The sequence below is a fragment of the Cebus imitator genome, unplaced genomic scaffold, assembly GCF_001604975.1.
Source record: "Cebus imitator isolate Cc_AM_T3 unplaced genomic scaffold, Cebus_imitator-1.0 Scaffold569, whole genome shotgun sequence".
NCBI classification, from domain to species: Eukaryota; Metazoa; Chordata; class Mammalia; order Primates; family Cebidae; genus Cebus; species Cebus imitator.
Window position 1 is genome coordinate 756,410 of NW_016107884.1, and position 9,440 is coordinate 765,849.

Genomic DNA, 9,440 nt, shown 5'->3' on the forward strand with positions numbered 1-9,440 from the left:
GAGACAGGGTCTTGGTCTGTTGCCCAGGCTGGAGTGCAGTGGCATGATCATGGTTCACTGCAGCCTCCACCTCCCAGGCTCAAGTAATCCTCCCACCCCGGCCTCCAGAGTACCTGGGTCTACACGCACATGCCACCACACTCAGCAAAGTTTTTGTGGTTTTGGTAGAGATGGGGTTTCATCATGTTGCCCAGGCTGGTCTGGAAATCCTGGGCTCAAGCTCTCTGCCCCACTTCACCTCCCATAGTGCTGGAATTATAGGCCCAGGGTGCCTAGGAATAAACCTTTTTTTAAAAAACAACAACAACAAAAAACCAGCATTTCTATGTCTTCAGTAAAAATGAATAACTTCTGAATTTAAATCAAATATTCCTAATATTAAATGGAAGCCATCAAGTACCTTAACATGAAAGATCAACTGAATATATTTATTATAGGTTAGTTTGCTTTTGGTTTTACCTTTTTCCTAAAGTCAATGATAGCAGTAGAAAGGGTCTAAGTTTTCAAAAGAAAGCAATTGCTACCTCAACTGCTAAATGGAAACAACCAAAACTAGGTACATGAACATTAAGTTACACATAGAAAATCATTTTAATTACAGCAAAATAGTCTATTACATGTCATCTTTGTTCCAAACTCTAATCAAGAAATATCCATAGTTTTCTGTGTTAACTTTGTGAGACAACATTTAGATATACAGGATATCAAAGCCTTATTTTCCTGGACATATATCTTTTTACTGGGCATCTCCAAAACAAATAAGAGCAAACAAGTGCTAAAATCAGAGTATGGGGCAAACAGTTGCCTTAAAGAGCCAAAGCACATATTCCTAATTGTACATTCTGTTTTTAATTTTAGACAAAGAGATGCTTAAAAACAGAATAAAGGAGATTTTCAAACTGATCATTGTTTTGACATAGATGTCTATTTGTAGAAGAATAGAAGTAGAAAACAGAGTGAATTGCAGTAAAATGGTTAATCTTTCAACAACTTACTTTATGAAGAAAGAGTAGGGAAAATTCAATGGAAGAAGGAAAAAAGAAAGTGGGGAGAAAATGGAAGAGGATGAAAAGTGTTATGTAAAAAGCTTTTCTTTTTGAGACAGAGTCTCACTCTGGCACCCAGGCTGGAGAGCAGTGGTGCCATCTCAGCTCATGCCACATTTGCCTCCCTGGTCCAAGTGATTCTTCTGTCTCAGCCTCCTGAGTAGCTAGGATTACAGGTGTGGGCTGCCTTGCCTGGCTGATTTTTGTATTTTTAATAGAGACGGGGTTACATCATGTTGGCCAGGCTGGTTTTCAACTCCTGGCCTCAAGCAATCCACCCACCTCAGCCTCCCAAAGTGCTGGGATTAATTACAGGCATGAGCCACTGTGCCTGCCCGCAAAAACCTTAATGAGGTATCAGTTCAATCTCCCTATTATGTGAACCAGGCAACTTTCTCTGACCTTTTAACTCCCCTGACCTGGAATGTTGTAGGCTCTACTAAAGGAGTCAAAATGCTACTAGTGTGGAAGCAATAAAAGATATTTGGAGTTGATTCTGTAAGTGAAAACTTAAATGATCTAGTTTGTAATTCCTTGACTAGTATACATGATAAATGGAAATTTTTATTAGGGAACATATGTCTAATCATTATATTGCCATTTGTCTAAGCAAGAATATATAGGCATATGTATCCACATATGCCTCTCCATAAATACTAATGTTTAATATATGAATAATAGACATATATCCCTGTAAGTGCACTTGCAAAAAGCATAGAAAATATACAACTTTGTTATGTGGCATCTCATCTGGTTTTATAAGTTATATGTAACACCTAATGTTAAAAACTTATTTATTTACTTATGAACACATATCAGTATTCCCTGTTTATGGTAATTTATGAATATAAATGTTTAACATCTAAAGCCTCACACCTTTCAGTTCTTTTCTGAATAATACATTTTTATTCAAGTTTTATCACTCATTTGCACAGTCAGAAAAGTTTTTAAAGAGTTATTGCTTTTATTTCACAACCAGGAAACTATTTTGCAGAAATACATAGTAAATTAAGTGAAAGGGCAGAAACCTACTTTATCTGGTGAATCTTTAAACAACCTTATCAAGGTCATTTATATCATGTATCACATTATACCAAAAAAAAAATTACATGTTTTACTCTTCAGCTAGTAATCATCTCACACTCACTCTTGTGAGCATAGCACAATTCCTCAATAGAGAGGCACTCTTTTACTTAACAGAACTGTATATGTTTGTGACTAATTAAAGGATAATAGAAATTTTAGCTGTAGATATACTTTTTTAATGTCAGATAAAATGAAGATTGTTGTTTAGGAGGTCATAGATTTGGTTCAAATCTCTGTTTGTCTTTGTGGAATATCCTAAAATTTTAATTTCAAATATGCATGTAGGATTTTTTTCAAATGATTATTCAGGAAAATAGAAAACATGGAGTAGGTAAAAAATAAGCTATCCAAAATCTCTGGAAAAGGGTAGGTTTTCATTAAGTATTAATCGATAATATATGGTAAGGAAAACAGAATAAATGTGACCTAAGTCTTTATTTTTAAAACTATGTTTTAAATATAAGCATTTCATGATTTATTATATAATATCAGAAATTATGTATATATTTGTTAAAGGAAGAAATAATCCATGTCTAAGTAAAATACATTCCTACAAGAAATGAGTTCTTACAACCTCACTGCTATCTGGTGGTAATATATCCTAACAGCAGGAAGACAACCTAAGTCCTACAAAAATAGGTTGTTTTCTGTGAAAAGTAGAACTTTCAAGTAACAAAGTGACACTGAATGTGAGCAAGAGAAACATAATTTCTAAGCATTACTAAAAAGAAATTTCTATTTGTCTAGATCTAATTTGAAGCTCACTATGTATCATATGTTTGTAAAAGTGTCTGTGCACTTATATTTTAGAAAAGTGATTCTACTGATTCTTTTTTTTTTCTTTTTTTTAAGAGGGGGTCTTATTCTGTTGCCCAGGCTGGAGTGCAGTGGCGAAACCTTGCCTCACTGCAACCTCTGCCTCCCAGATTCAAGCTATTCTCCTGCCTCAGCACCCTGAGTAGCTGGGATTACAGGGCCCACCACCACTCCTGGCTAATTTTTGTATTTTTAGTAGAGATGGGATTTCACCATGTTGGCCTGGCTGGTCTCGAGCTCTTGACCTCGGGTAATCCACCTGCCTCAGCCTCCCAAAGTGCTGGGATTACAGGTGTGAGCCACCGCGTCCGACCTTTAACACTGTGTTTTAACCCTGGGCGGAGTGCACCATTCCTGGAGGTACTGCAATACCAGGTCAATGCAAGGGGTGGATGGAGCAAGCTCCTATTCAATCCCTCTGCTCCAAATTCCATTTAATATATTGTCCTTGGATAGAGGATTTATCAGATATTCAACTGATAAGAACAGATACTTCACTAGATCTTAGACAAAAGGCCAAGAAGCGATACTGATTCTGGTTTTTTTTTTTCAAGTTTTAAAAATATCAAGATAAGAAAAAAACATAAAGCCTAGCAACTAGAATGAAAGTCCACTTGGACAAAATTCTACCATGCTTTTTCTTTGTACTTATCAAGCAAATGGATCTGTGTTCATTTATGTTTTTGTTTGCACTGCATTTGCATCATTATGGCATGATAATAGTTATTAAGAAAATATATCCAAGAGAAAATATTTTAACCTTCGACTGACTTTTGATAAATATCTTTGACTCACAATATTCCATTCTGGCTGATAAGCCCTAAGGATATGATTAAAGAATAAGGAACTGCTGGATTTTAGTTGTCTTAAGTAGAAACATAGAGTGAGTTATTTGGACAATAAGGCTAACGTCCACATAAAAATAAAATCAGCAGTTAATTTGGAAGAAAATCAGTTAAAATAATTGATTGATTCAACTAAATGTGCTATGCAGATGGATTGTAAATAAGCTCAATTCTTCCTTTATGGCTCAAACAAATGTTATTTAGTTATTTAATGCTGAGAGACATTTTATCCCTCCAGTATTTATCTCAGTATTATGAATCAGGATTTCTGAACAGAGGCTAGAACTGAAAGCTCTTATTTTAACTTGAGATTGTCCAAGCAAATCCATTAAAAATCAAAACTGTACCTAGATGCCTCTAGATCAAATCTGTCAAATATCTAACACAAGTGAAATAAAAATGCAATCATCTTTGATAAGAAAGATTACAAGTCATCTATAATTTTAATTTGCTTAAACTCATTATATAAATCTACAACAAAAATAGAATTATCAAAGGAGAAAATCTGGTTTCAAATTAGACACTTAAAGTGTGTGTGTTCACATTCACTAGGCTGTAACTGAATTGTTAATGACAGACAATTTTATAGATAGAATATTTCTCCTACAATTAAGCTGTCCAGAATAAAGAAGAAAAACCTTAATATTCAGTTTAACTAATGTACTTTTATGTTTCCTCAAGGAATGATTCTCTACACTCCTAACACAGTTAATAAAGCTGAGAAATGGATATAATATAAAACATTCATCTAAAGAGAATTGAAAAGTCTATGTGCATAGTCATTATTAATATAGTTAAATGATATTTCAAAACATAAAAATAAATTTATTTTTTGTATTCTGGTTAAAAACCTGGACTGTGAAGTGAAAAAGATGTGTGTGTGATCCCCGACATGGCCATTTACTGTCTTTGTACGTTTAGGCAAGTCTCAGTTTCTGTATTTATAACATGGAGATAATTAGACTACTTCCTACTTCACAGGGGCACAGATGTAGACATCTAAGATATAGATAACTAAGGATTACTTTGTAATATATATATATATATATATATATATATATATATATATATTATCCAATATGCAAAAAGTAATTGTTTTGGTAAATTTGGCATTGGTATTTTAACCATAATCTTTGGTTCAAAATGAACTTGAATTTTTCAGTTATTGTGAACTTGTAACTTTTAAGAATCAGTTTATCAAGTCAACTATTTCTAGACAAGATAAGAAAATGATATTGACAGTTTTTCTGCCCTTTTAGTCCTTTAACAGTTTCCAACTTTACTTGTTTGTCTTCAGTAGCTTCTGAATCAAGGAATTCTTTTTCATTGAAGTTTTTCACTACATTACTAAAATTTCATAATTTATCTATATAGTAGTTTCAAAATAGTTGTGCAATTAAAAAAAACTACACCTAAATTTTTTCTCTGAAAATTAAATTCATTCAAATCATTTCTTAAAATAATTCACTCTAAAAATGTATACTATGCAGTAGGAATACATGGCTCTGGTAGAAAAGAAAATTAAAAAATTAATAGACCAATAAAGATGTTAGATAAAATGCTATCTGTTCACAAGGAAAATCTTTTACATTTTGGAAAAAAAAAAGCTACACAAAATAAATTTCTATTCTAACAAATATAACAAGACTAAAATATAACTGAGGTTTCTGGCTTTTATACTACTTCCTTGCACTTAACCAAAACTTGTTAATTTTCATTTTGAGAAAAGCATGGCCTTTAAATGTGTGTTTGCTGAGGAATAGTCTACAACTCCATTCCATTAATCTATTACAAGTCTAATGTGTTAGACATTTTTAGCAATAGATCAAATACCTTTAAAATGTTTAAAATGGGCCAATATTTATTTTTCTGTAAATAAGCAAAACATAAGTTTCATAAATTGGATGATTAGTAGTGTTTATGGAACATTAAAACTTTAAACTCATATATTCTGGGGTCTTAAGTCACAGGGACCTGCTATTAAAGTTAAGATGACTATAAAACTGTTCTTATAGTATTTCTGCAAAACAAACTTCTTGGATTCAAGAGAGTTGTTGCCATAGAGTATTATAGTGAAATTTCAGTAAAATTTAAAGTTTAAATTGTAGCATGAAACCTCATGTAGAAGATGTATCTAACATTAAAGATGGTAAACATTATAACATATGTAACATTGCCTTATAAAATTTAAGTTTCATTCAGAAAATTAGCTAATGAGTTAGTATTTTTATGTCTTTAATTTGTTGAAAAAGAGTCACCATTTTACTATTTAACACACATTGGTTTGGTATTTAGTATTCAAATCTATAACTAAAACTAGTTTTAACACTTTGGACTATTTCAAGCTATACGATCATTACACATGTGATTTTTAAAAAATGTACATAAGACCTTTTACTATGGCAAAAAATGCAACAGGATGATATAGTGAAAAACACACTGACCAGGGAGACCTAAATTCTATTCCAGACTTCCACTACGTTGCTTTTGTGACCTTGGACAAGTCACTTCAAAGGGAATGGAACCTTCTGGAAAACAACACATTAAGTCAATAGGTGTAACTGTTCATAGCTCACAGGTAAACATTATTTGTATTTTAAGTTACTTCCAAAAAAGTACAAGTTATGCATAAAGACAAAAAATATCAAAAATGACCTTCTGTGTTAGTCTGTTTTCATGTTGCTGAAAAAAAACATACCCAAGACTAGGTAATTTACAAAGGAAAGAGGTTTAGTGGAGAACTCACAGTTCCACGTAGCTGAGAAGGCCTCACAGTTGTGGCAGATGGCAAGGAGGAGCCAGTCATGTCTTAAATGGATGGCAGCAGGCAAAGAGAGAGGTTGTGCAGAGAAACTCCTACTTTTAAAACCATCAGATACCATGAGACCTGTTCACTATCATGAAAACCACATGGAAAAACCCAACCCCATGATTCAATCATCTTTCACCGGGTCCCTCCCACAACACATGGAAACTATGGGAGCTATAAGATGAGTTTTGTGTGGGCACACAGAGCCAAATCATATCATCTTCCTAAGTAAAAATAGAAAAATCAAATAAACTAGAGATTCTAGGTTATAACAGAATGCCTAGGAACATGAATTTAACTACAATAATTCCTACTTTCTTCATTTGGAGCCACTAATAATGAGAACAGAAATAAAACCCTAAGCAAACAATTAAATACATTTTCATCAAAACATTGCTAGTTATGACTTACCTCAGTGTATTGCTAATTCAGTAGAACCTGAGTGTCTCATCACAATTTGTATTTGTTCTGCAAACAAATGTTAACCCTAACCTAGATTCCATATCAAAGAAACATTTCCTTTCTTTTCCTTCCTTTATTAAAAATCTCAAGTCACTACATAATTCCTAGGTTAAATTATTTACCACCAGTGACTCAGTCTACGTGAGAATGGTGAATAGTTCACGGAATCTTAAGTTACTCCTAATTAAACTAATGACAACTTCAGGCAAGCCATTTAGCTAATCTGGACTAGCTCAATTCTTCATTTGAAAAACAGAAATGGACAAATGAAAAGGAGGATAAAAATGCAGCCCAAGCTAATCAACAGGGTTGTTTGAAGTGTTAAATGATTATACGTAAAGACTTCTGTCAAGAAAAGATTCACAAATAAATATCACCTTTAGGTAAAACTGTGGTTTTTAAGGAAACTTTACAATAAGGATAGTGTTTTTCTTATATTCAGTAGCACTTCAGCAGAGTATGTGTCATCATTTATGCCTTTAAGTCTAATTCATGGTATTCACTAAAGAAACTGAACAGGGTTTGCTTCTCTAACAGCAAAATACATTTTTTTGTAATAGTTTCTAATAATCTAGTTCTCCCAATAGAAAACAAAGTATATTATCAGTGGATAAAACTATTCACACCACATGATTAACTACCATTTAACTACAGAAATGCTTGATTGTAATTCACATAAAATTACAAACCTGAAACCTACCAAAGTTCTGTGATCAAGCATTACCAGTACTTAGCCAGAGTAATACACCTTGATTTATTGCTAACAGTCTATATCTAAGCCAACCCATAGCCATAATTTTCCTTTTTGCTCTGAAATACTCTCCCTCTAGACCTATTATCTCAAATATTTTTATCTTCACAGAGAAGAAAATTCTTTGGAGTTAGACTCTGGTTTCTGAACCTATTTGGAATGAGAACCAAATCTTAATTTCTTTTCCAACTTAGTATTCCTTTCTTATTAAATCTGATAACATCCCTATTTCCTAGTCTATTCACTATTACATGATTGTGTGCTTATGTTATCATATGTTTGAAATTATTAAAGTCAGGGATATTATAATAATTTTGACAAATAAGAGTCAATAAGTTCTCACTAAAACTTTCTAATACAAATTTAAAAATCCTAAAAAATTAAATATATTTTAAATTTTTATTTAATATATACCCTTAATTATATTTGAACCTAATAAATTGGTGCATACATTAGCTGATAAAATGAATGTTATTCTAGGGATAAGAACAAGGGTCTCATACTGTCTCTGAAACCTAAAAGGTATGTGATATTAAGAACAGAAAAACTTGTCTTGCCTCTTTCCTCATATGACAAAAATATAAATATATGCTATACCTGTTTCACAGAATTGTTTTGAGATTCAGATGAGATAAAATCTGCCAGAGTACCTTAAAATGAAATGAAAACAATTTAAAAGTGATAATGTAATTATTTCCATAGAAAAACTAAAGGCAATATCAATATTACTGATATTTTCTTTAGCTTTTGTGTTTAATAAGTTTCATTATAAATCTGCTTTGATCTTTAGTTTACCTGTTTCAAAAACTTAGTAGATTCAGTTACAACCAAAGCATGTTCTTAGGTGATCTATTAATGAGGAAACCTGCAATTATTTTTGCACTAACCTAATACTTGCTACCATTGGCATAGGATATAAAGAATATATAAAGTGTAATGATATTTTAAAGGCAATATTGTATATTATGTTCCCAAAGTGTCTTCCATTTCTCTGAAACATGATGCTTATTTGAGTTGTCAGTCATTATCTTGGAACCTAACTGTAACCTAGAATTGTCATTTTTTCATTTGAATATAATCCATCCAGTTCCTTTAACGTTCTTACTAATTCTTTTGTCATCCTATCATATTATTAGCAATTGAAAGTACTTAGACATTTAGTATATATTATATGGTATTGTCTTCTGGCTAATACTGCTCAACCTTTGCTACCATCTCTTTAAAATTTATTCTTCGAGTATGTAATTTACAATTAAAATTTCATCCAGTTATGTAATATTTTCCTGTAATTAAAACTAAACTTATTCTATTAAAATCTACTCAAATTGTTTCTGAAGCCAGAAATAGAACAGACTTAAAGTTATGAAATGGAATTGGAATACTCTGACGCCATTATTTTGTTTAATATTTTGAACAATTCTAATATTTGCTAGATTAGCCCAAGAAATTATTTCATTTTTCCAGTTGAGTCTGAAATAGTCTTATTTTTACATGTATTACATATGAATTTTTAATGCCATTGCAAATTAATTGTTTCTCATTTTCTTAAAACATGAATAGATTGTTTTCATAGAACTGATATTTCTAGTTATCATAGAGTAAGTTTTCTTCTCTGTTCTCTGATA

General features: G+C 32.0%; 1 protein-coding gene and 1 non-coding gene across 2 annotated transcripts in view; both read right to left on the reverse strand.

Annotated features, from left to right (window-relative positions):
* Window positions 1-9,440, reverse strand: part of PCDH11X (protocadherin 11 X-linked) — a 112,450-nt gene that overhangs the window by 90,283 nt on the left and 12,727 nt on the right. The gene's annotated exons all lie outside the window — the stretch shown is intronic.
* On the reverse strand, window positions 3,287-3,476 carry LOC119469087. Its single transcript, XR_005197910.1, has one exon. It is a non-coding gene; the product is annotated as a U2 spliceosomal RNA (small nuclear RNA).